Source organism: Sus scrofa, chromosome 13, assembly GCF_054392235.1.
Source record: "Sus scrofa isolate SSC_HxYL_T2T_F1_AM1 chromosome 13, Sscrofa_HxYL_maternal_Yorkshire_Landrace_v2.0, whole genome shotgun sequence".
NCBI lineage: Eukaryota > Metazoa > Chordata > Mammalia > Artiodactyla > Suidae > Sus > Sus scrofa.
This window is the reverse complement of record NC_139395.1, coordinates 71,024,562-71,050,645: the sequence shown is the minus strand read 5'-3', so window position 1 is coordinate 71,050,645 and position 26,084 is coordinate 71,024,562. Positions and strand designations below refer to the sequence as shown.

The 26,084-nt window shown below is 36.4% G+C and overlaps 1 protein-coding gene across 2 annotated transcripts in view; it reads left to right on the top strand.

Annotated features, from left to right (window-relative positions):
• The window catches only part of LOC146397399 (uncharacterized), a 208,726-nt gene that overhangs the window by 36,912 nt on the left and 145,730 nt on the right, over positions 1 to 26,084 (top strand). Inside the window, exon 2 of one of the 2 annotated variants that reach the window (XM_084989066.1) lies at positions 9,703 to 11,640. The exons of the other annotated variant lie outside the window; for it this stretch is intronic. The gene's annotated coding sequence lies outside the window, so the exon portion shown is untranslated. Of the gene's footprint in view, positions 1 to 9,702; positions 11,641 to 26,084 lie in introns of those variants that run through there. 2 annotated transcript variants of the gene reach the window in all.

The following is a 26,084-nucleotide window of genomic DNA, read 5'->3' as shown; positions in this document are numbered from 1 at the left end:
AGCAGTTTCTATTGTGCCCTCCTTTTAGGATGCCTATTAATATGGGTCATCTGGTAAAACAAGGGCATCACTTTGTTCTCTGGATTCTCTCTCATCTATGAGAAAGTTCTTAATATGAGAATGACATCTAGAATTGAGAATCAAGTAACGTGAGTGAGTACGCAGATGGCTTACCAAGAAGCCCACAAATGATTGATAAGTAAATGGAATTATTTGGAAGTTTCATCTTTAAGTTGAAAGGAGAATTTAAAACAAAAAGGAATTCAATTTTCCACATGGTCATGGGTGCTGTGTGAGTTTGAGGTGACCCCACACAGTCTCCTTTCTTCCTGTTAAACTGAATGGGGCTAATTTTTCTCATTCCTTTGAGCTGTTAAAGCAGTTTTGTTAACTTTTTGCTTTTTAGGGCCATGCCTGAGACATATGGAAGTTCTTAGGCTAGGGGTCGAGTCGGAGCTGCAGCCGCCAGCCTATGCAACAGCCACAGTAATGCCAGATCTGAGCCATGGCTGCGAACTACACCACCACTCATGGAAATGCCTGATCCTTAACCCACTGAGCAAGGCCAGGGATGGAACCTGCGTCCTCATGGATACTAGTCAGGTTTGTTATGGCTGAGCCATTATGGGAATTCCTTGTTAACATTCTTGAATTAATCATGTATCATAATTTCCTTTAAATATATACAAATGTAAAATGTGCCTGCTTATAAGAAAAATTTAAATTTAGTTTGTTACAGTTTGTTTTTTAATGAAAGAATTGTAGCACTGGGAACTATGTCTAGTCACTTATGATGGAGCATGATAATATGAAAAAAAAATCTATACATGTATGTGTAACTGGGTCACCATGCTGTACAGTAGAAAATTGACAGAACACTATAAACTAGCTATGATGGAAAAAAAATTGTTATATAAGAACTGGAATTGTCTCTGACAAAAGATATATATTATAACCCTAATTTGGGGCTTGATATTTCATCTATAATTTATTTTATATATTTTCATCCAATCTTATCTTCTTCATTTTTTAATTGAAGTGCAGTTGATTTACAATATCCTGTTAGTTTCAGGTGTACAGCATAGTGGTTCAGTTATACATACATATATGTACATATATATATATGTACATATATATATATATATCTACATATATATATATGTATATATATCTACATATATATTTTTTTTCAGATTCTCCTCCCTTTTCAGTTATTATAAATTACTGAGTATAGTTCCCTGTGCTATATAGTAGGCTCTTGTTGATTACATATTTTATATATAGTAGTGTTTATATGTTAATACCATCCTCCTAATTTATCCCTTTCCCATCCCCCTTTCCCTTTTGGTAACCATAAGTTTGATTTCTATATCTGTGAATCTCTTTCTGTTTGGAAATAAGTTCATTTGTATCTGTTTTTAAAATTCTATGTAAGCAATATCATATAATATTTTTCTTTGGCTTACTTTACTTAGTATAATAATCTCTAGGTCCATCCTCTTGGCTGCAAATAGCATTGTTTCATTGTTTTCTCTGTGTAATATTCTATTGTATATGTATATACCACATCTTTATCAATTTCTCTGTCAATGGACATTTAGGTTGCTTCCATGTCTTGGATGTTGTAAATAGTACTGTAAATAAGTACTGAGGTGCATGTATCTTTTCAAATCATGTTTTTCTCCAAATATATGCCCAGGAGGGGGATTACAGGATCATATAGTAGCTCAATTTTTAGTTTTTTGAGGAACCTCCATACTCTTCTCCATAGTGGCTACACCAATTTACATTCCCAAAAACAGCGTAGGAAGGTTTCTTTTTCTCTACATCCTCTCCAGCATTTATTATTTGTAGACTTTTTCATGATGGGTATTCTGACTAGTGTGAGGTGAAACCTCACTGTAGCTTCTCCTTCAGTTTTTTTTAACTGTAATTTTAAATGCCATCAATTACATGTCTGATTTTGATTAACATTGTATTTGTTTCAGTTGTACAAATGGTAATTCATTCTTTATGTACACTACGAAGTGATCAGCACAGTAAATCTGATTATTACCCATCACCATACAGTTGATTTCCTTCATTCATTAACCTACCTCCCCACCAACTTCTCTGATAAACAGCAATCTGTTCTCTGTATTTATTTAATTAATTAATTTATTTATTTATTTGGCTGCTCCCATGGCATGTAGAAGTTTCCCATGCCAGGGATAGAACCCATGCCATAGCAGCCACCCAAGCTGCTGCAGTGACAATGGCAGGTACTTAACCCACTGTAACACAGGAGAACTCCAGTTGTCTGTATTTTTGAATTTTATTTGTTCATTTGTTTTGTGTTTTATATCCCACATATAGGTGAAATCATACGGAATTTATTTTTTCTCTAATTTATTTCACTTAACATAATGTCCTTAAGGTACATCCGTGTTTTCCCGAATGGCAAGATTCCATTCTTTTTTGGATGGCTAAGTAGCATTTCATTGTATACGACATGTCTTCTTTATCCTTTTATCCATTGATGGCCATTTAGGTTGTTTCCATATCTTAGTTATTGCAAATAATGCTTCAGTGAACATAAAGATGTATATATCTTTTAGAATTAGTGTTTTTATTCAGAAAAATACCCCTAAGTAGAGTAGATAGTTCATATGGTAATTAGATTTTCAGTTTTTGAGGACTTTCCATACTGCACCGATATACATTCACACCAATAGGGTAAAAGGGTTTCCTTTTCTATGCATCCTTGACAACACTTGTTATTTATCATCTTTGATAATAGTCATTCTGATATTTGAGAAGTGATATCTCATTGTGGTTTTGATTTGCATTTCTCTGATAATTAGTGATGCTGAGTATCTTTTCATCTGTCCGCTAGCCAACTGTGTATTTTCTGTGGGGAAAAAGTGTATTTAGATCCTCTGCCCAGTTTTATAATGGGCATTATAATTTTTTTGTTCATTTTGAGCTTTTTTTGCCATTGAGTTATTTATTTTGAAAATTAACCCATTATTAGAAATATAATTTGCAAATACTTTATTCTATTCAGTAGGTTACCTTTTCATTTTATTGATGATTTCCTTTGCTTTGCAGAAGCTTTTTAGTTTGAAGTAGTCCCATTTGTTTTATTTTTGCCTTTGTTGCCTTTGCTTTTTGGACATGTAAACTTTGAGATGCCTTTGAGATATACAGATACATATCTCTAACAGGTGACTGAGGACATGGTTATGATGTTCAGAAGAGAGATCTGAACAGTAGGTGTAAATATGTGGACCACCTGAAGACTCAGGTGTGATTTGGCATATCCTAAGCAAGTTTTATGTCAATCCCATTTGAAGAGTCTAAAAATCAAAATAATATTCAGAGGTCTAGGTTATAACCTGAAAATGAAATACATAAGAGATAAGATGGTATAACGGAAAGAGGGCAGAATTTTGTGTTAGAAGGCCAGGGTTCAAATCCCAGTGATGCCTCTTACATCATTTTATAGTCTTTGGCAAATCACTTTCTCAATCAGAAATTCACTTTCCTTCTCTGTAATAGAACAATGATAATACCCCCCTCTGATTGCTGTTTTAAGGAATAATGTGATAGTATTCATGATGAGGTTATATGAAAGTACTTTGTTAACTGTTACAAACACCAGTCTTATTTTACTACCAAACTCCGACCACTTTGTATACTTAACACATACCATGAACCAGGCACAGGCTTTAAAGAGTCTTAGACCAAGCTGGCATGCTAGATTATTGTTGCTTCACTAGTTGTCTAAGAGCTATGTAAAAATAAAAAATAAAAAAAAAGCCAACCTCAATTCCCTCTAAGCTGAACTTTTACATAATGGCACTATTTTCTCTAATTAACTATTACTAAAGATTTAGAAAAGACTGTGCCAACATGGGAATGCAGTGACTATAACAAAGTATTTTCCAATTAATTTCTTATCATGTTTTTAAAGACCAAGCCCTGGAATGGACTGTGAAAGCTCCTTCTCCCTCTTCTCCTTCTTCTCCTTCTTCTCCTTCTTCTCCTTCTTCTCCTTCTTCTCCTTCTTCTTCTTCTCCTTCTTACTTCTTCCTTCTTCTCCTTCCTCCTCCTCTCCTTCTTCTTCTTCCTCCTCCTCCTCCTCCTTCTTCTGCTTTTTTTTTCTTTTTAGAGACATAATTCTGTCTTACTCTTTTCCTGCCTGGATGTAATAAGTACCTTATTTCCAAATGCAGGATGAGGAGATGCTGCCCCTGGTAGAACTGGACATAGTCCTAACAAGTTTATGAAACAGTTGCAAATTAAAACCATACAAAACAGTTTCAGGGCATACTCCTTTAATGTCCTAGAAGAGTTCCTGAGAATTTACTTCATGATTTGGAGGAAAATCATCAGAGGTACTAGCAGGATCAAAGAAGATGAAAGAAAATGGTACTTAAATTTACAGATTTATTATAACATCTAAAAAATTACTGGTCATAAGTCATACTTGTGTGGGGAAGAGATATCTTAGTTCAGAAAATATTTTAATAATATCATAGAAATTTTCTGGAAAGTTATTATTTATATGTCACAGTAATTTTTTTTAAAAATTGTTTCTATTGTGACAAAATACACATAACATAAAATTCTCCCTTTACTCATTTTCGAGTGTTGAATTAAAGGGCATTAAGTACATTTGCAGTGTTGTGCAGTTATCACCACTACTTTATCCCTCTCTGCTCCATGGCTCTCTCTACTCTGTCAAGGCCAGTGTCTGATCCCCAGCAGCTGGAGCAGAAGCCCTGAGGGTCAGGCTTGAGCAGGCTCTGTTCCTTTTAAGTGTGTGTTTTTCCTCCTCTTGCACCAGGCCTTTGCAGGGAAGTGCTGAAGGCAATGAGGTTCCTCCACTCACAGAGTTCTGATGTATTGCCTGTGAAGGCTTCTGTGGCTCCACTCACATGCAGACCAATGTTGTGTTCCTTCTCATGTTATGATTGCCCCAGATTTAGTGCAAGGTTGTGACATGGACTCGGGGCAGGGGGAAGGTTGAAGCATTTGCTAGGCTTCAAGTGTGAATTATATGCTGGTATGCTGGTCACCAGCTAAAACAGCTGCCTCTTTGGTGCTGTTTGAGTATGTACCAGCAGCGGTGCTGCCTCCCAACCCAGATCACACTTCAGGCCCCCTTGCTGCTTCTGTGTTGCTAGACTGAGTTTTTTACCAGGAACTCTCTTCCCTAGATCCCATGCCAAGCCATGGCATGGAGTGAGTGGGGTCAGGGTGTTTGCTCTGCTTAAACTGGTAGGTGTGGCAAGGCAGCTGCTGCTAGTGCAGAGAGCTCTTTCCACCCTGTCTGTTGGCAAACCAGCACCTGCATATTCATAGTAAGTGAAGTCTAGGCTTCTGAAGCCCTTCTCTCTGTCCCAGTGATTCTCTCAATAGCAAAAGGGGCTGGTCTCCTCTGAGTAGGCCCCCAACATGGGAATGTCCAGTCTGTGGCTCCACCCACTCACTCCCAAGGGTGAATGGCTACCTATGCATTCGTCCTTTTTCCTCTTAGGGGCATAGGTCAGGACCCAATGCTCTTTTACCAGATCCTACCCAATTATCTGAGACTCTTTCTTGCAGCCTTGGTTGTATGGGAGATCTTTTCAGTTAGTTTTTCTTGAGAATTGTTCCACATGTAGATGTATTTTTTATATGTTTGTAGGGGGGTGGAGAGCCCACATCATCTTACTCCACCATCTTGATACCCCTCTTGCCAAAGCCTTTCCTCTGGACCTTAACAATTTAGTGAAATTCAGTCCTAGGATTTAATTCACCCTGTCCACTCCATTACCAATCACATTTTATCTTGTTGGCATCCTGCATACACTCCACTTAGTATTGAGGTGAAGGGAAGGTAAAATGAACTGTTACCCTCAAAGGCTGTGGTCAAAACAGGTCTTATTTTATAATTCTCTTGTGAACTGAGGAACATGGTTTAAGAAAACTATAATAGATGAAAGCAAAAAAAAAAAAAAAAAAAAAAAGCAAAACTGGTGGCAGATGCCATCCTTACCCAGGGTTGGTACAGTGACTACTGAAACTGTGCCATATGGTGGAACTCCTTCCACCCTCTCTGTTCAGTTTTCCTCTTTCATTCCCTGTATAGTCAGATGCTACAGTAAATTTCTAGCTTTGTTTCTCTATAACTTATTTCAAATATATTGCTTTCTGAGTAGTGTCTTCTTGAATAAAATAGTGTAATATAGAATCCAGGGTAACTCTGGCATAACTGAGCATTCTTAGGTAGCCTGGTTTTTTCATGAGGCCAATTTCAGGATATTATAATACTAAGCAACTACAATATTAAATAGTTGACATATACCCACCTCTGAATGCATTGAAATATAATCTAGATTTTTATGAAAGGTGTTATTAGAAGACAAGGAGGCAGTCAATCTGAACTCATAATAGTAAAAGTCTTTGTTTTCCCCAGTCATTTCCTCTCCTGATAGTCCTCCAGTCACATCCTCACCTCCTCTGTTTCTCCCCCAGAATCACTCTCTGCCCTGTCCCTTGACACAGCCCCACTCACCAAATTCCATTGTATTATTTGATCCTCTGCCCCAATAGCCCAAACCCAGGCCATTTTATTGTTCCTCAGTATTTCTTCCCCCACCATTCATCTCAACATAGAATTTTAGTCACTAGATCCAAGATCATGATTTGCTTTAAAATAGCAAGAGGGGGAGCTCCTGTTGTGGTTCAGCAGGTTACGAACCCAACTAGTAACCACGAGGATGCAGGTTCAATCCCTGGCCTGGCTTAGTGGGTTAAGGATCTGACATTGCTATGAGCTATGGTGTAAATCCCAGGTGTGACCCAGATCCTGCTTTGCTGTGACCGTGGCATAGTCTGGCAGCTGCAGCTCTGATTTGACCCCTAGACTGGGAACTTCCATATGCCACAAATGTGGCCCTGGATGGACTGGGAGTTTAGGGTTAATAGATGGCAACTTTTGCATTTGGAGAGGATAAGCAATGAGATCTGCTGTATAGCACAGGGAACTATATCTATTAACTTTTGATGGAACATAGTGGAGGATAAGTGAGAAAGAGAATGTGTGTGTGTGTGTGTGTGTGTGTGTGTGTTCATGAATGATTGGATCACTTTGCTTTACAGCAAAATTTGATAGAACATTGTAAATCAACTGTAATAAAAATGAATAAAAAATAAAATAGCAAGAGGACATCCATTCTTTTAAGATTGCTTCTGATTTATGATATAAATTTCAACCAATCAGTGATGCTTTCTGCATCTACAAACTAAGAATGTAATTTCTGTACTTTCCAGTGGCTCAACACATATCACTAGCTCAGGATTTTGTCTTTTCAAGACTGGAGTTGCCCCTGGAGGTAGAGTATGCAAAATGACAGCTAATAATACAGATTTAATCTGCACATGGTTTTGTCTTTTCATGGTACATTTTTCAAAAATTAAGTGACTTGTTTTCTGGAATTGTATGCAAACAGATTTTGCAACACTCAGAACTCTGGCTTCTCTTTAAAAAGTGAGAAAACACTGGTACAAATTCCATACATCAAAACTCACCAGGGCTTAAGAAGGAGTTACTGTCTTTCTCATGGCTATCTGATCTCCCATTCCCTTTCTTTCTTATTGTTTTTCACCTGGTCCTTTTCACTTGCTTTCATTGCCTGGCTCACTGCTATAGCCACTTAAGTTTACAACCCTGGTTTAAAAATATAATTCAGTATCAGATTATCAAAACCATAAGAGAGCTACTTAATGTTATGTTATGAGGACTCCAGCAAGGGGATTTGTGAGAGGAAATCTACATATTTACACAGAAATGGAGACATGTGCCCATGCAAGTTTAAGCCAAATGATGTATGATATAAAATATGTTGATATATTCTGAAGCACTGGTACATTTACCACCTTAAGTTGAAGATTATTTTACTTTAAATAAAAGCATTATATGAAGTAATAAAAGACTTGTAAATTTTAAATTTGTTTGGGTGGAACATTAATGAACTCCATAAAATGTAAAGTAATACAGAAGACTCCAAATATTTTAGAAGTTTTTTTTTAAACAAAAGATATACTTATTTTCCCTCAAGTTCAAAATAATTAACATTTTTTAATCAGGATGATTTAGAGGGTTATAATAAAATAATTAAATTTTTAGGCCTACAGATCTCTGTTATTGCATTTCATGGACATTCTCAAAATAAAAAGGTTTAGAAGACAAATTAATCGTATGCTTCCCCTTCAAAAGAAATAGACTTGTGTGAGTTACTATAGCAACTACATATAATCCCAACTATTAACTTTATTATTATAGGAGAAAAATCAGCCTTTACTTAGACATATAGCTTTGGAAGATACATATTTATTTACCCAAAATTATTACTAAAACCACTTTACTATAAAAAATCAAAAGCAAATACTTTTTTAAAAATGCATATGCAAGAAGTGAAGCAAGTGTTAGCAGAATCAGCCAGACTGCCCTCTTCATTGGCTCCAACACGTGTCTAGACTAATTATGTGTAAAATGTAACCCCCTCTGGCCAGTCATGCCTTCTGTAATTGTGCATGTTATGATCCTAAAAACATACTGCTAACCTTTGCAATTTCCTTTAAAATTAAAACAGCAGTAAACTTTCTTTCAGTTCAGCTAAAGGTTTATGCCCTGGATTTTTCAGAACTGGGTTAGCATACTAAAACATAAATCAATGAGGGATTTTTCCAAGAAAAGCTGTCTAGTGAAGTATTATTTATCATTTGGGATTTATCTAAACAATTGCTTGATCCTCATGACAACCAGCAGCAGGTTTGACTCTTGTGGCTTTTTGTTATGCCTCTTTAATTTTTGTCTCACGGATTCAAATGCTTTGTTTTACAACTAAGCAAATAGAGCATTAGGGGTAGTTTGTAGGGAAGGAGCAGAAAACACATGCCTAAGTTGAGGCAGTAACGATATTCTCGTCTCTTCAAATTAATCTTTATCCATTCAGTTGTATTGGCTTCTGATTACACAGGCTGAGATCTCAGTGTCCCACATAGGGCTATCATGGTTTTGAAAGAGAATTGTGTGATTTAAAAACACTTTCCACTTTTTAGTCAACCCTATTCACTTTATTATCCAGAATATGTTGCAGCCTTTCTCAAAAGAAAACAAACAAACCCAAAAAACTCAGTCTAAATACTGCCTCTAAACCCTCATCTTCTCTTTCTCTCCAAGCTTAGAATCAAAAAGAAATAAAATTATTTGGCTCTTTGTTTGTTTGTAGCCCAAGGACTGAAATAAAAATGAAGCTACATGTATCTGCTAGCCAAAAGGTTTTATATTTCACATTGAAAATGGATCTTATGCTTTAGATGGAAAAAGAATGGGTTATATTTTTATCTCAGTTCCCTTGTTCCAATCACTGAAAAACAGCATCAAAAATTTGGCTCAATGTGTCAAAAAATTTACTTTTATTTCAGCCTAAATCTAGTAAAATGTAAGACATAAAGGTGAAGCACCAGAATGTTTCGTAATTCTTTGAATTCTCAGATCTGAAAAGCAATGGATATTTGTTTGTTTGTTTTCATGTAGATGAAGGCAAAGTACTGTCTGATTTCCAAAATATGCTACTTTTGCACAATGATTATTTTGAATTAAAGGCATTTATGAAACAGCAGGTGCAGTAAGTTCACTCTGACCCTCATTTTTCTTCCTAAAATCAGGAAATATCCCCATGTGAAAAGTACCCTCCCTGTACCAGGAAAAAAGAGGACATTGTTTTTACCCCAGAAGTGGCATCAGAGGAATCTACAGACAAATCTAACTCTATTAGTTTCCTGCCATATTCTTACCCAAAGGTTGCCACCCTTGGAAGGCTACAACTTCTTTCCTTTGTCTGGTCATTTCCTTATAAATGTATTGTTCTTTGTCGAAGATGTTATGTAAACTCAATTGTAGCTGTCATTTTGAATTGATCTCAGTTTAGGCGTCTCCTCTTGTGATATGTGCTGCATGGTTTAATAATTTTTTGTTTGTTTTTATTTTTTGTTAATCTCTTTTTGTTACAGGGATCTCAGCCAAGAACTCAGAATGGTAGAGGGAAAATTGCTTTTTCTTCCCTACAGTATAAAAATAATTTTCTGGGATCCCATTTTGGCCAACTTGTTAGATCATCCCATTCACTCTGATACATCTGGATTCCTTTTAAATAGAAACAGCGATGTTAGAACTTGAAGAGGCTGACCTAAATGACTCCTATAGTGATTGAAGAGACTGACTAATTCATAACATATTGCAATTTTTCCATGCATCTCCATCTTTGTCACTTTTCATGCTTCTCTCTTGCCTCTATAGCCCTCATACCACAATCCCTTATTTATCTTTCACTGAATGCTCAAAGGAAGAAACTAAAATAATTCTTAGCAGTTATAAGAATCATTATAGTAATAATAATAATTTCAACAATGGCTTCTGCCACATTAAACATTTTTACAACTGAGAAAGTCAACAATAATCACATCTATTTGAAGGCTCGGTAAGAAGGGACACATATTTTGTCTATATCTCCATACTGGATTTTCACTTTATTGAATGTGTCATCACAAGATCAGTCAAGCAGTGTTTTAGCTGGACTTTTACCTTATATATAAGCCTGATCCACTAAGGGAAGCTTCTAATAAATAGTAATAGTTAAAATAATAGCAACACCTTGCATCCTTTTTCACAATATTCAAACCATTTTTTTAAATATAGTCAGTGGTACTCTATTTTCCACTAGATATTGAATGCTTACAAATGTGTAATTACTTTTGTAGGAGGCAAATATTACTTAGTGCTTGATTGTTGGAGTAGCATACCTCACTGCAAGTGTTTTACCAAGATTTGATGTAAGCACTGAGCAGTAGAATATGTAATCATGCATGTTTAATAAGGTTATGTTAAGTTTTAGTTAGCATATCATCTTCCAGGTAGTAATAATCTTTCTCTGAATGGTTGATTTGCCATGGGTATAGCTGTTTTGGGAGACAAAGCTCTCCCTCTTTCTTACAAACTTTCTTTCCCCTCTGAAGACTAGAATTCCCACCATTCACATGAAGACTGTGTTTTTTAAAAGGGGGGTGCATATTTGCATTTGTTTAGATTAGTCTGTTCTAGGTAGACAGAGCTATGCTGGTTTCCAAAACAGCCTTCAAGATTTGATAAATCGTTTTCTCCATGCCCCAATCCTATGAGATAATCTCACATAGTAATGTATTAATCATATTAAATATATTTTTACTTGAATTGCTTTTCTGGTCACTGTGTGTTTAAAAACTCCATACTCTTTTCCATTCATCAAGTGTACGTTCTCAAGTTGTATATGGTCACTCCCAGAGCAATGTCTTTGTATTCCTGTTTGTCTAAAGCTACGAACATTGTCATCATCTTCCTCGTTTTGGATGGACCTGCAGAAAAGCATGCCCAATGAACTTGGGACATGAATCTGTCTCATTCAGGATAAAACAAAGTGAAATGTCATATCCAAGTTGGAATATATAAGATTGTTGTTTGTTTTGTCCTTGGGAATACTACTTATTTATTCCCATTTTATATTGAAGTTTCATGAATTCATTTTTGATAAATTGTTTATTCTAATTAATAATAAATTACAATAAAATGCATATCTGTGGTAGCTATTCATCTAAATTTCATACATTTAAAAATATTTTCAGGAGGTTCCCATTGTGTGTTAGCAGTAACAAGCCCAACTAGTATCCATGAGGATACAGGTTCGATCCCTGGCCTTGCTCAGTGGCATCTGATCCTCAAAGGATCTGGCATTGCTGTGAGCTGTAGTGTAGGTTGCAGATCCTGGACCTGCATTGCTATGGCTCGGATCCTGCATTGCTATGGCTGTGGTGTAGGCTAGCAGCTGCAGCTCTGATTCAACTCCTAGCCTGGGAACTTCCATGTGCTGCAAGTGCGGCCCCCAAAAGCCGAAAAAAAAATTCATTTGTTCTGTTCAGTTGGTAAATAGGACTTGATTTGATATTATTTATCCATACTTCCTGAGTGATACTGGATATATAATCACTTCGTTTGGTCCATATGTACACAGGAAAAAAGGAATGTCTCCCATAGAGTGAAACTTGCATTTTTCTTTTTGATTGTACCTGTGGCACATGGAAGTTCCCAGGCCAGAGATTGAAGCTGCACCATAGCAGGGACCTGAACTGCTGCAGTGACAATGTCAGGTCTTTTACCCACTGTGCCACAAGGGAATTCCAAAACTTGTGTTTTTGAGGGTTTTGCTGAAAAGTATTCCCTAAAGTCTCTGTGCCTAATTGGATACTCCAAAATACATCTCTCATCCATCCTCTCTCTCTCTCCCTTCTCTCTCTTGCTCACACACTCATATTACTTCACTGTATAGTCTCTAGAAAAGCTATAATGTAAAACACTGTCTTCCATATGGGGAAGCACAGATAATCCATGGTTTTAAAAATAGTGATTGTCTTATGACTACATTTTTATAACAAGAAGTTGACTGAATTAAGGAATCAAGTGCTGTGACATAAAATGACCTCTTTCAATTTATAGCCCAGTGTTATTAAGAAGGTTTTTTAAAAATAATTATTGAAAATTGAACTTACCTGTAGCTAACAGTTGTATAAAAGGCTGTCTGATGTTTAAAAAGAAATACCTGAGTTTTAAACCTTTAATTACTGATGTTAGGTTTCTGATAATAAATGAGTAATCCACTTACATTTAATTTTTTTGAGAAAATACTATTATAAAGGATATGCTTAAATTCAGCTCCTTCTCCTATTGCTATTTTTTTTCTCCTTTTTTCAACATAGGTGACTCACAAGTTTCTTATCTCAAACTTTTGTATTTAAAAAAGAAACACTCACTTTTATGCAGTGATTCTTTCTTCAGTTAGCTTTTATTACATTTTTACCAAGTTTAATTTTTTGCATCAAATGATTTGCATTTTCATTAGCAGTCAACATTTCACTAGATTACACTGAAAAAAAAAATGCCCCGTGTATCAGATATCCAGAAACCTCTTTGAATGATAACAATATGGCAGATGAGAAAACTTTCCAACAGTTATCCAAATATACCAATTTCCAGCTATGCAATGACAAATGCAATCTTCTGCCAAAAATTAGTTTGATATTTCTGTAGAAAAAACCTGGTGATCTACTTCCTGATAGGACATCTTATAGAATGCTCAGCTGCACATATACATTAACCTGGAGTATACTTTAAACACACATAACAAGCAGCTGAATATTTTTCCTTAAAAGAAAATGAGAGAAAGACAGGAAAGGCAAGACTCAAAAATAACTTTTAACATATTACCTGCATTTTTCATCCTTCATAAAATTTTATACATTGAAAACTGAACATTTACTTTTGGAAACATTTATTTTAAGGCATTTTAAGATCTCATGGAAATTAATCTAGGAATAGTCCAATTGACAGGGTAAGAAAAATACCACAGGTTGAATGTGATTACTGTTTTTAAGGCAGATGAATGGCTACAGTTTCAGAATCTTATCAGTCCCCAAACTTGAACCTCAAACTTGTAATTCCAAAGGGATAAATGCATACTCCTGGAAATGCATCTTCCTTAGATCCTTTATACTAGAGCTCGGTTTTCTCAGTCTTGGCCCTGCTATTTGGGACTGGCCTGTGCGTTGTAGGATGTTCAGCAGCATCCCTAGAACTACCCATTAGATGCCAATGGCACATACCCCCATTCACATTTGTGGCAACCAGCAATGTCTCCAGATACTGCCAAAGTCTCTTGGCACAGAGGGGCAAATTTTCCCCCAGTTCAGAACTCCTGAGCTAAAGGGGGAAAAAATAACACCCTTAAAAATAAAACCTAGAGATTATAGTTATAATTTTGCCTTAATTTAGGTTCTCCTCTAAGGCTACCCCGACATAAAGATTTAATGACATGCAGTTTTTTTGGGAATTGGTCCCAAAAAGTATCAGAAAAGGAGGAAGAAAGTGAGATAAAGAAGAAGCCAGTAGAGGTTAGTTAACAAACAGATTGCTGCTTTGTTCCATGGGGGCCTAATCCTGCTAGGATCCCTGGGAGACTGTGAAGAACATGTTTCATTTTTGTCCCCCCTGAGAGTGAGGGTTATGAGGTATTTATTCCCTAACCTCCCTCCCTAATTGGTTGTAGCTACTCCTGAGGTCATTAATTCTCTGGCACTTAATGCCTGTCTCATGGGGAGCTGGCCATTCCCTGTAGCCAGAGAAAGCCCCAAAGAGGAGTGATAGATGTTTGCAACAGGAAGCTTTTACCAAAAAGCTTTATCTACCGCACTGATTCTCAGTGTGGTCCCTGGGCCACCAGCATCAGCATCACCTGAGAACTTACCAGAAATGCAAATTCCCAAGCAGCACCCAAGACCTACAACAGGAACACTGAGGCTGAGGCCCAGCAATCTGTGTTGAACCAACCCCTCCAGGTGATACGATGCCACTCAAGTATGTGAACCACTGGTCTAGGCAGTAGTTATCAACCAAAGGCAGTTTCATTCCCCAGGGGTCATGTGTCAATGTCTGAAGACACTGCTGTGTGTTATAAATCAGAGGGGGAAAGGACTGCCAGCTGATGAATAAAGCTAAGAATTCTGCTAAACACCCTATAGTGAAGAGGACAACACCCCCTCCCCTCGCATAAAGACTTAACCTACCTTAAATGTCAACAGTACCAAGTTTGATAAATCTTGATTTAGGGGAATGAAGAGTGATAAGAAATAAAGGGCAAGGTGTCAACAGTATCTCCTGTACTATGAGCTTCACTTTCCTAAATGTCCGTTTAATTTTCTTTCAAGTGCTTTTGTATTTTCAGTATTGAAAACATTAATAAAGAGCCAGATTCCATGTACACACTGCTGTTAACATGACATCTTTTCACTCTGGTAAGATACTTCCACTCAATAAGCTTACTTTTCACTTCTTTTCGACTGGTCTTCTTGTAATATACTTTCCTCTTGACAGAGACAACCTGCTCTTCTAGAAATCCTTATCTTTCTTTGCTCTATATAGCTAAAATTGCTGTCACCATCCCAGTGTCTCCTGTCATGTTTAGCTGGTGATTTCTAACCTGAGGGCTCCTTTCAGGATTTCAGGTTCTCTTCCCTCTGAGCAGGATGCTGTCTAATCATCAATCTGCTCAGTTCCCAGCTCCTATAAGCCTTACAAAAGGTGTAAGGATTAATACCTCCTCTCTGATTTTAGTTCCTCGGGTTCAGGTTAATAAAGCTGCCAATGAAATTCTCTGGTGTCATCCAACTTTATAACAAGGCATCTTAAGTAAAATTATAGTTAACTAATCTGCCTTGGAATTTCCTTGAGAGTAGCACATTCACTTACAATGTATAGGCCCCCACACCACTGATGTGCTGTCCTCATTGTTGCTGTAAACTCAGCATTCATTCTGTTTCAAGCAGTGTGTGATAAGTACTTTGCAAACTTAGTAGACATGATTTTATCCCCTTGCCTTTTCCCCCTGGTATTACCTCCATGAATATACACAGCTGGCAGATGTGATGAAGGTCAAAAATAAATTGACCTTAAAATAGCCATGGTAGCCTGGATTATCCAGGTGAGCCTAATATAATCGCATGCACAACAACAAGTAGAAATAGAAGAGGGCAGGAGGGAAGTTGGAGGGATTTTAAAGCACAACACAGGTTCCATGTACTGTTACTGGTTTTCAAGATGAATGGGACACAGCTAGGGAGTGAAGATGGTCTTTAGAAGTTGAGAATTTTTCCCAGCTCACAACTAGTAAGGAAATGAGGACCTAGTCCTACAACTACAAGGAGCCAAATTCCTGTACCAACTTGAATGAGCCTGGAAACAGATTTTCCTAAGACTCTCTAGATGAGAGCCCAGGCCAGCCGACATCTAACACCTTAATTTCAGCCTCGTGAGACCCTGAGCAGATCTCCCTAATGAGCCTGCCTGATCTTCTGAACCACATAAATGTGGGATAATAAAATGGGTGTTGTGTTAAGACACCAAGTTTTTGGTAATTTATTATCCAGCAATTGGAAGCTAATGTAAAAAGAGGGTTTCCCTTCATCTCATGGCAACACAAGGGAAGGTTTCCTACTTCCATAATTGAATAGAAACTGAAACGAAGGCTTAGAAATACTAAATATCTTGATCAAGGTTTCCAAGTAGATAAGTTACAGAGTTGGGGTTTAGAATTTAGATCTATTTGCCACCAAAAACAATAGCATTACCAACTATTTAATTCTGCCTTCAAAAGGCAAGATATTAGAAGTCTAGAACAGGTTATCTTAATTTATTGGCTTACTTGGTAGCATTTCCTAATGGATTTGAATAATTGAGTCATTCACACTAAGATTAGGTAAATCTACTCAGGAAAAAAATAATCCGCAAGTTGCACAGGCATTAGAATAAATGAATTCCCAAGGTTTTGGCTGCTAAACACTATCTAAAACTGACCTGAATAATATGATTATATGATAAACTTTGCAATCCATTTGAAATAAGCATAAACAGAACCTTATGGTCTTCAAATGAATTTTAAAAATCATTTCACTTAGGAATCTAATGTGCAGCACAGATGAACCTCCCTTCAGAAAAGAAACTCCTGGACTTGGAGAACAACCTTGTGGTTGCTGAGGGAGGGGGGAGAGAGTGGGATGGACTGGGAGTTTAGGATTAGTAGATGCAAACTACTGTGTTTGGAGTGGATAAGCAATGAGATCCTGCTGTATAGCACAAGAAACTATATTTAGTCACTTGTGATGGAACATGACAGAGGATGACGTGAGAAAAAGAATGTGTGTATGTGTATATATATATATGCATGTATGTATGATTGGTTCACTTTGCTGTACAGCAGAAATTGACAGAAAAATGTAAATAAACTATAAAAAAATAAAAACCTAAAAAAATTCATTTCACTTAGTACAAAATAAGAAGAGTACTGATGCAATAGTAGACTTTATGGATATGGTTTCTTCTTTACATTATTTCCCTAAATTCTTTTAAATCTAACACCAGCTTAATTCTTTTGAAAGCAATAGACCCTCTCAGTACAAAGTTAACATTAAAGACCTCCCTATAAAGATACTTTAAAAAGTAGAGCATTTGTCCTAATGCCATACAGTGTTGAAAGATCTTTTCTTCATTTTTCATGTTCTTGTTTAAATCAGCAATGATGCACAGCAGGTATCGTAAAGCTTTTTGTATAAATACAGTTGTACTTAATTTAGTGCAAGAAACATGAAAGTGAACACATTAAGTGCTACACATTTTTATTTCACATGTAATGCCTAAAAGAAAGGCTACCAAAAGAAATTAAGAAAATGAAGATGAATAAATAAAATATGTTCATGACAGAGTAACAATCTGGGACCAGCAGCTGCTGAACAAACATTTATTATTACCATCCATCTGAGGTTTTGTAGAAAATAGACACCAAACAGGAAATGCATAGCTGATAATCAAATATGCAAAGCTCTTGACTCCTAAGGGTAATTCTTTTCCAGAAAATGCTTGAACCTATTTAAGTAACATATAAATGACTCAAAGCTTATATTGGGATAAAAGAAACAAAGCTCAAATCTATACTCATGCAGACCAAGAAATAAATTCCACATTAGTTTGTCAGGGAAACCTCCTCTTCAGGATCTCTCCTTTGTCCGAAGCTTGAGAGTTTGAAAGTATTTTTCTGGTGAGTTGAATGACTTCTAGATCTGATCCTTGCTCAGAGTCTATCCTGCCACCCCTTTGTTCTGAGCTGTCTTCATCTCTCACATGGATGACTTCAGAGCCTGCACAGTGGTCTCCTGCTTCCACGCTTGATTTCTCTGTGATCTGGCTGCAATATACCCAGCCAGAGAAGACTACTTAAAATGCAAGTAAATTGGGCCATTAAAATCCTCCACTGGATCTCCATTTCATTCATAATCAGTGTCTATATTTTCAAACATGCCACGGTCTTTCCCTCCTCCTGCAGCCCTTGCATCCTTGACCTTGCTCTCTACTCCTTTCTCGCTCACTCCGTTCCAGCCCCCTTGTTCTCTTTGTTGTTCTTCCACATTAAGGTCTTTCCTACATTCTGTACCATTCTTCCTCCTACCTGCACGATTCTTTGTTCAAATTTCCTAAAGCAACCTGCCTTCACATTCACATTGACAAATGCATTCTACCATATCACATCTGATTCCTCTTATGCCACTCTATTTCTTATTTTAACCCATACCACTCATCAGCTTCTACCATACTGTATAATTAACTTAGATTTATTGCTGATTGTCTCATTTATTCCACTAGAATTTATGTTTTGTAATTGTTTTCATTTTTTAAAGTTTTAATGAAATATAGTTGATTTTCAATATTGTGATAAATTATGCTGTACAACAAAGTGATTCATTTATACATATACACACATTCATTTTTTTTCAGATTATTTTCCATATAGATTATCACAGAATATTGGGTAGAGTTCTCTGTGCTGCAAAGCAGGTACCTGTTAACCAATCATTCCATATACCACAGTATGCATATGCCAGTCCCAAACCCCCAGTGCATCCCTCCCTCTTCTCTCTGTCCTCTTTGGTAATCTTAAGTTTGTTTTCAAAGTTTGAGAGGCTGTTTCTTTTCTGAAAATAAGTTCATTTGTATCCATTTTTTAGATTCCACATATAAGTGATAAGATGCTTGTCTTTTACTGTTTAACTTCGCTTAGCATGGTAATTTCTAGATTCATCCATGTTGCTGCAAATGGCATTATTTTTTTCTTTTTATGGCTGAGTAATATTCCACTGTATATATGTACCACCTCTTCTTTATCCATTTCTCTGTCAGTTAACATTTAGATTGCTTCCATGTCTTGGCTATTGTAAATAATGCTGCTATGAACAAAGAGATGCATGTCTCTTTTCAAATTATGGTTTTCTCTGGTTAGATGCCCAGGAGTGGGATTACTGGATCATATGATAGTTCTGAAATCCAAAAGGACAGGGTCTTTGCGAGTATCTAGCAGAGTGCTACCCATTAAAAATATGAGAGCCACATATATAATTTAAAGTTTTCAGGAAGCTGCATTAAAATAGTAAAATGCAATGGGTGAAGTACATGCAAATATAATTGTTATATGTAAAAATGTAATGTATCTCTAAAATACTATAATTTCTGCACATGGCACTGGTCACATTTCAAATGCTCAATAGCCACGTGTGGCTATGAACACTGGCATTAAATAGCCTAAATCTGAAACAATTCTGACACATAATAACTTCTGAATATGCTGGTTTAATTTGCTGAAAAAATGAATAAAGGTGATTTTAGGGTGTACTGTGTACAGGTATCTGTACTGTGGTAATTGGTCACTGTTCAATTTTTTTGTCCACATCTCAGTGTGGCAGACTCAGCACTCTCTCCCATAGACCATCACTGGTCACATTGTGCTTATTAGCAAGTACCTGCAAGAGATTTCTCTCACAAGTCCCACAAATGGGTAAATTATCTGACTTTCCCAAAGACCCACAATTTTTATCTTTCCTGGTGCCTGGAGGCTTTGAGAGATTAGAATGAAAGCAGTGGGCTCTCCTCAAAGATTAAATAGTACATTTACACACACAAACATACACATAAACACACAACATGTTTTATACACAGCTTCAGCAACTTCATAGGGAGAGCACTTGTTAAGAGCCTTCATGATAGCAGGTAGGTTTTCAGCTTGATTCTATTTTAATTATGTATATATTTTTATTTATTTTAAAAATTTTATTTAAGTATAGTTAATTTAAAAGTCTGTGATAATTTCGGCTGTACAGCAAGGTAACCCAGTCATACATATACAGATATTCATTCCCTCTGATTCTTTTCCCACATAGGTTATCAGAGAATTCTGGGTAGACTTCTTGGTGCCATACAGCAGGTCCCATTTGGCCAATTGTGCATATAATTCAGTATGCAGGTTGATGCTTTTTTTTTTTTGGTAATTTTTTTTCATTATAGTTGGTTCACAGTGTTCCGACTCCTTCCCCCTCCCCCTTGGCAACCACAAGTCTGTTCTCCAAGTCCATGAGTTTCTTTTCTGTGGAAGGGTTCATTTGTGCCATGTATTAGATTCTAGTTCTAAGTGATAGCATATGGTATTTGTCTTCTTTCTGATTTACTTCATGTAATATGGGTCTCTAGTTCTATCCCTGTTGCTGCAAATCACACTATTTTGTTCTTTTTGATGGCTGAGTAGTATTCCATTGTGTATATATACCACATCTTAATCCATTCATCTATCAATGGACATTTAGTTTGTTTGCATAATGCTTCAATGAACATATGGGTGCATGATGTATCTTTTTCAAGCAAAATTTTGTCCGTATATATGCCTAACAGTGGGATTGCTGCGTCATGTGATAGTTCTATATTTAGTTTTCTAAGGTGTTTCCATACTGTTTTCCATAGTGGCTGAACCAGTTTATATTCCCATCAATAATGTAGGAAGGATCCTTTTCTCCACACCGTCTCCAGCATATGTTGTTTGTGGACTTATATAATGATGGCTTATATTCTGACTGGTGTGAGGTGGTACCTCATAGTTGTTTTGATTTGCATTTCTCTAATAATCACTGATGTTGGGCATTTTTTCATGTGTTTTTGACCATCTGTATCTTTTTTTGAGAAATGTCTGTTCAGGTCTTTTGCCCATTTTTCAGTTGGGTTGTTGGATTTTTGCTGTTGAGTTATATAAGTTGTTTGTATATTTTAGAGATTAAGCCCTTTTCAGTTGCATTGTTTGAAACTTTTTTCACCTATCCCCTAGGTTGTCTTTTTTTTTATGGTTTCCTTTGCTGTGCAAAAGCTTGTCAGTTTTATTAGGTCCCATTGGTTTATTTTGGCTTATATTTCTGTTGCCTTAGGAGACGAACCTAAGAAAACATTTATATGGTTGATTTCAGAGAATGTTTCGCCTATGTTCTGTTCCAGGAGTTTGATGGTGTCTTGTCTTATATTTAAGTCTTTCAGCCATTTTGAGTTTATTTTGTGCATGGTGTGAGGGTGTGTCTCAGTTTTATTGATTCACATGTGGCTGTCCAGTTTTCCCAGCACCACCTGCTAAAAAGACTGTCTTTTTCCCATTTTATATTCTTGTCTCCTTTGTTGAAGATTAATTGGCCATAGGTACCTGGGTTTATTTCTGGGTTTTCTATTCTGTTCCATTGGTCTCTCTGTTTTGGTACCAGTACACACTCTCTTGATTACTGTGGCTTTGTAATACTGCCTGAAGTTTATTTCTGGGTTCTCTATTCTGTTCTGTTGGTCTTTATGTCTGTTTTGGTACCAGTACACACTCTCTTGATTACTGTAGCTTTGTAATACTGCCTGAAGTCTGGGAGAGTTACGCCTCCTGCTTGGTTTTTGTTACTCAGAATTGCTTTGGAAATTCTAGATCTTTTATGGTTCCATATAAATTTTTGGATTGTTAGTTGTAGTTCTGTAACAATGTCATGGGTAATTTGATAGGGACCCCATTGAATCTAGTAGATTGCTTTGGGTAGTATGGCCTTTTTCACCATCTTAATTTTTTCAACCCAGGAGCATGGAATATTGTTCCATTTTTTGGATCCTCTTTAATTTCCTTGATTAATGTTTCATAGTTCCTAGCATCTAAGTCTTTCACCTCCTTGGTCAGATTTATTCCCAGTTAGTTAATTTTTGGGAGTATGACTTAAAAGGTATTGTATTTTTGTATTCCTTTTCTAATATTTCATTGTTAGTATACAAAAATGCAACTGATTTCTGAATGTTAATCTTTTATCCTTCTACTTTGCCAAATTTGTTGATTGAGTAGTTTTTGTCTGGAATCCTTATGGTTTTCTATATATAGTATCATGTTATCTGCCTACAGTGACAATTTTACCTCTTCTCTTCCAATTTGGATACCATTTATTTCTTTTGTTTGTATGATTGCTGTGTCTAGGACTTCCAATAATAAAAGTGGTGAGAGTGGGCATCCTTGTCTAGTTCTGGATTTTAGCAGAAAGGCTTTTCAGCTTTTCTCCATTGAGTATTATTTTTTTTTCCTAATTTTATTTTTTTATTTATTTTTTTCATTATTCAACGAATTTGTCATATCTGTAGTTGTATAATGATCATCACAATAAAATTTTACAGGATTTCCATCCCACAACCCAAACACTCCTTTGAGCATTATATTGGCTCGGGGTTTGTCATAAATGGCTTTGATTATGTTAAGGTATGTTCTCTCTGTACCCACTTTGGGAAGAGTTTTTATCATGAAGGGATGTTGGACTTTGTCAAATGTGTTTTCTGCATCTATTGAGATGACTATGTGCTTTTTGACTTTTCTTTTGTTAATATGGTGTATGACATGGATTGATTTGCATATGTTGAACCATCACTGTGAACCAGGGATGAATCCCACTTGGTTATGCTGTATGATCTTTTTTATATGTTGTTGGATTCATTGGCTAAAATTTTGTTGAGAATTTTTTCATGTATATTCATCAAAGGTATTGGCCTATAGTTTTCTTTTTTGGTGGTATCTTTGTCTGGTTTTTGGCATTAGGGTGATGGTAGCTTCATAGAATGTCTTTGGGCATTTTCCTTCTTCTTCAACCTTTTGGAAAAGTTTAATGAAAATGGGTACAAGTTCCTCTTTGTATGTTTGGTAGAAATCACCAGAGATGCCATCTGGTCCTGCACTTTTGTTTGTAGGGAGGGGGTTTTTTATTACATATTCCATTTCATTTCTAGTGATCAGTCTGTTCAGTTGATCTATTTCTTCTTAAGTTTTGGCACGCTGTAAGTCTCTAGAAAGTTGTCCATTTCATCTAGGTTGTCCAGTTTGTTATCATGTGATTGTTCATAGTACTCTCTTATTTTTATTTTTTTGGTATTTCTGCAGTATCTGTTGAAATTTCTCCTTTTTTCATTTCTTATTTGGTTTATTCATTTTTTTCTCTCCTCTTCATAGTGAGTCCGGCCACAGTTTTGTCAGTTTTCTTTACATTTTCAAAGGTAAAACCAACTCTTGGTTTTATTGATTTTTTTTGTATTGTTTTTTTTGAATCTCCATTTTATTGATTTCCTCTTTGATCTTTATGTTTTCCTTCCCTCTACTGATTTTAGGTTTTGTTTTTTCTTCTTTTTTCTAATTCATTTAGGTGGTGGGTTAAGTTGTCCATTGGAGATAGTTCTTCTTTTTTGAGGAAGGCCTGTATCACTATGAATTTCCCCCTAAGCACTGCTTTTGTGGCATCCCATAGATTTTGAATGGTTGTGTCTTCATTGTCATTTGTCTTGAGGTATTTTTTAGTTTCCTTGTTGATTTCCTCATTGACCCATTGGGTTTTTTTTTTGTTTGTTTGTTTTGTTTTTTTTTTTTTTTTTTTTTTTTTGCAGCATGTTGTTTAGTCTCATGTAGTTACTTTAGTTCTTATTTCTTTTCCTGTGGTTGATTTCTGGTTTTATGCCATTGTGGTCATGGAAGATACTTGAAATAATTTCTTTACTCTTAAATTTGTTGAGGTGGGTTTTGTGCCCCAGTATGTGGTCCATCCTTGAGAATGTTCCATGTGCACTTGAGAAGAATGTGTACTTTGATATTTGTGGATGTAATGTCCCGAAAATGTCAATTAAGTCTAACTCTTCTACTGTGTCATTTAGGATCTCTGTTGCCTTATGGATTTTCTGTCTTGAGGATCTGTCCATTGATGTGAGTAGGGTGTTAAAGTCTCCTACTATTATCGTATTCCCATCAACTTCTCCTTTTATATCTGCTAGTATTTGTTTTATGTATCTGGGTGCTCCTATATTAGGGGCATACACATTGACAATAGTAATAGCCTCTTCTTGAATAGACCCATTTCTCATTATATAGAGTCCTTCTTTGTCTTTCTTTATGTCCTCATTTTATTGTCTATTATGTCTGATATGAGTATTGTAACTCCTGCTTTCCTGACTTGTCCATTGGCATGAAGTACCTTTTCCCATCCCGTCGCTTTCAATCTATATGTGTCCTTTGCCTTAAGGTGAGTTTCTTGTGGACAGACATCCTGTTGTAGGTTCTTGATTTTTTTATCTAGTCTGCCACTTTGTGTTTTTTGATTGGAGCATTCAGTCCATTGACATTTAAGTTAATTATTAGTAAATATGTATGTATTGCCATTTTAAACCTTGTTTTCCAACTGATTCTATGTTTCTCCTTTGTTCCTTTCCTTTTTTATTGGTTGGATGATTTCCACGTATGTTATGCTTATGTATTTTTCCTTTTAGTTTTTGTGAATGTAATATTTGGTTTTAATTTGTGGTTGTTCTAGCCACTTCCTATATCTACTTGCTTTAGCCTGATAATCACATAGTATAAAACACATTATTAAAAAAAATAAATCAAAAACGAAAAGTCTAGATTTTCTTACTTTCCTTCCCCACCTTCTATAATTTTGAAGTCCTCTTTTAACATCTTCATGTTTGTCCTTTTGCTGTTCCTTGTGTTTTTCTTCACTTTTACAATAGGTTTTTTTTTTCCCTTTAGATATGTATACTGGATTATTTCTGTGATTGCTTACAATTTTGATATGCTCTGTCCTATTTCTTCCTAATTATTTTTTATTTAGAGAAGCCCTTTCAGTATTTCTTTTGGAATAGGTTGAGTATTGCTGTCCTCTTTTAGCTTTTTTTGTTGGAGAAATTCTTTATATCGCCTCCTATTTTAAATGATATTCTTGCTGGGTAGAGTATTCTAGGCTGCACATTTTGCCTGTTTAGAAGTTTGAATATATCTTGCTACTCTCTTCTGGCCTGTAGTGTTTCTAAAGAGAAATCAGCTGATGGCTTTATGGAGGTTCCCTTATAATTAACGATTCATGTTTCTCTTGCTGCCTTTAGAATCCTCTCTTTAACTTTTGCCATTTTTATTATAATATGTCTTGATGTGGGCCTGTTTGGGTTCACCTTGTTCGGGGCCCTCTGTGCTTCTGGTATCCTGATACATGTTTCCTTTAGATTTGGAGAGTTTTCAGACATAATTTCTTCAAATATATTTTCTATCTCCTTTTACTTTTTCTTCTCCTTCTGGAATTCCTATTATGTTTAGATTGCCCTGCTTTATATTAACCCATAAATCTCTTCTATTGCTTTCATGTTTTTTCATTTGGTTTTCTGTCTGCTGTCCAGATTGGGTGATTTCCATTATGCTACCTTTCAAGTCACTAATGTGTTCCTCTTCATTATTCATTATTCTCTTAGTGCCTTTAGCTCAGTTTACATCTCTACAAATGAATTTTCTAATTTTTCTTGGTTCCTCCGTATAGTTTCTAGGTCCTTTTAAAGTAATCTGCATTACTGTTTTTATCCACTCTTAATTCCTTCATATTCACCCTTAATTCCTTCAGTATTTTCACTGTCTCCCTTTTGAGCTCAGTGTCTGTTAGACTGCAGAGGTCTGTTTCATTGTTTGCTGCTTCAGGTGAATTCTCCTGTTCTTTTAATTGGGAATGGTTCTTGAGCATCTTCATTTTGGTTATATTTTTCTTTTTCTGTGAGTTTAGGGAAACCAAACTGTATTCTTGAAAGGTTATTTCTATGTAAGAGCACCCCTTTGTACTTTGTGGCAGGGTGGGTGACTGTTTATATTTGGCATGGGAGTTTGGACATTTGCTGTCTCTTTCTTTGGTGTGAGCAGGCTGTTATCCCCATGGTGCTGAGTGTGTTCCCAGGGAGAAGGAGGCAATGGGCAGGGGTAGTTGTCAGTGTCTGGTTGCTGAGATCTTAACAGCAGCAAGGATCCACAGGAAAGTGGCATAAACTCCTTCTAGTTGCAGGGCCCTGGGAAGCAGTAATGAGCCTTAGTCACATTTATGAGGTTCCTGGAGCATTTGGTAGTGGCAGTGACAGGGTGTGTGATTTCCCAGTGAGTGAGAGCAACAACAGGTGGTGTTTAATCTCTTTTCCCTCCTCTGTGGCGCCCTCTGGGATGTTTGGGGCTATAAGTTGTGCCTCTTCATGGACCCCTAGTGGTGATGAGTCACACCCACCTCTGGAATCAGAGATAACTGCAGTGGTTTTCCACTGTCAC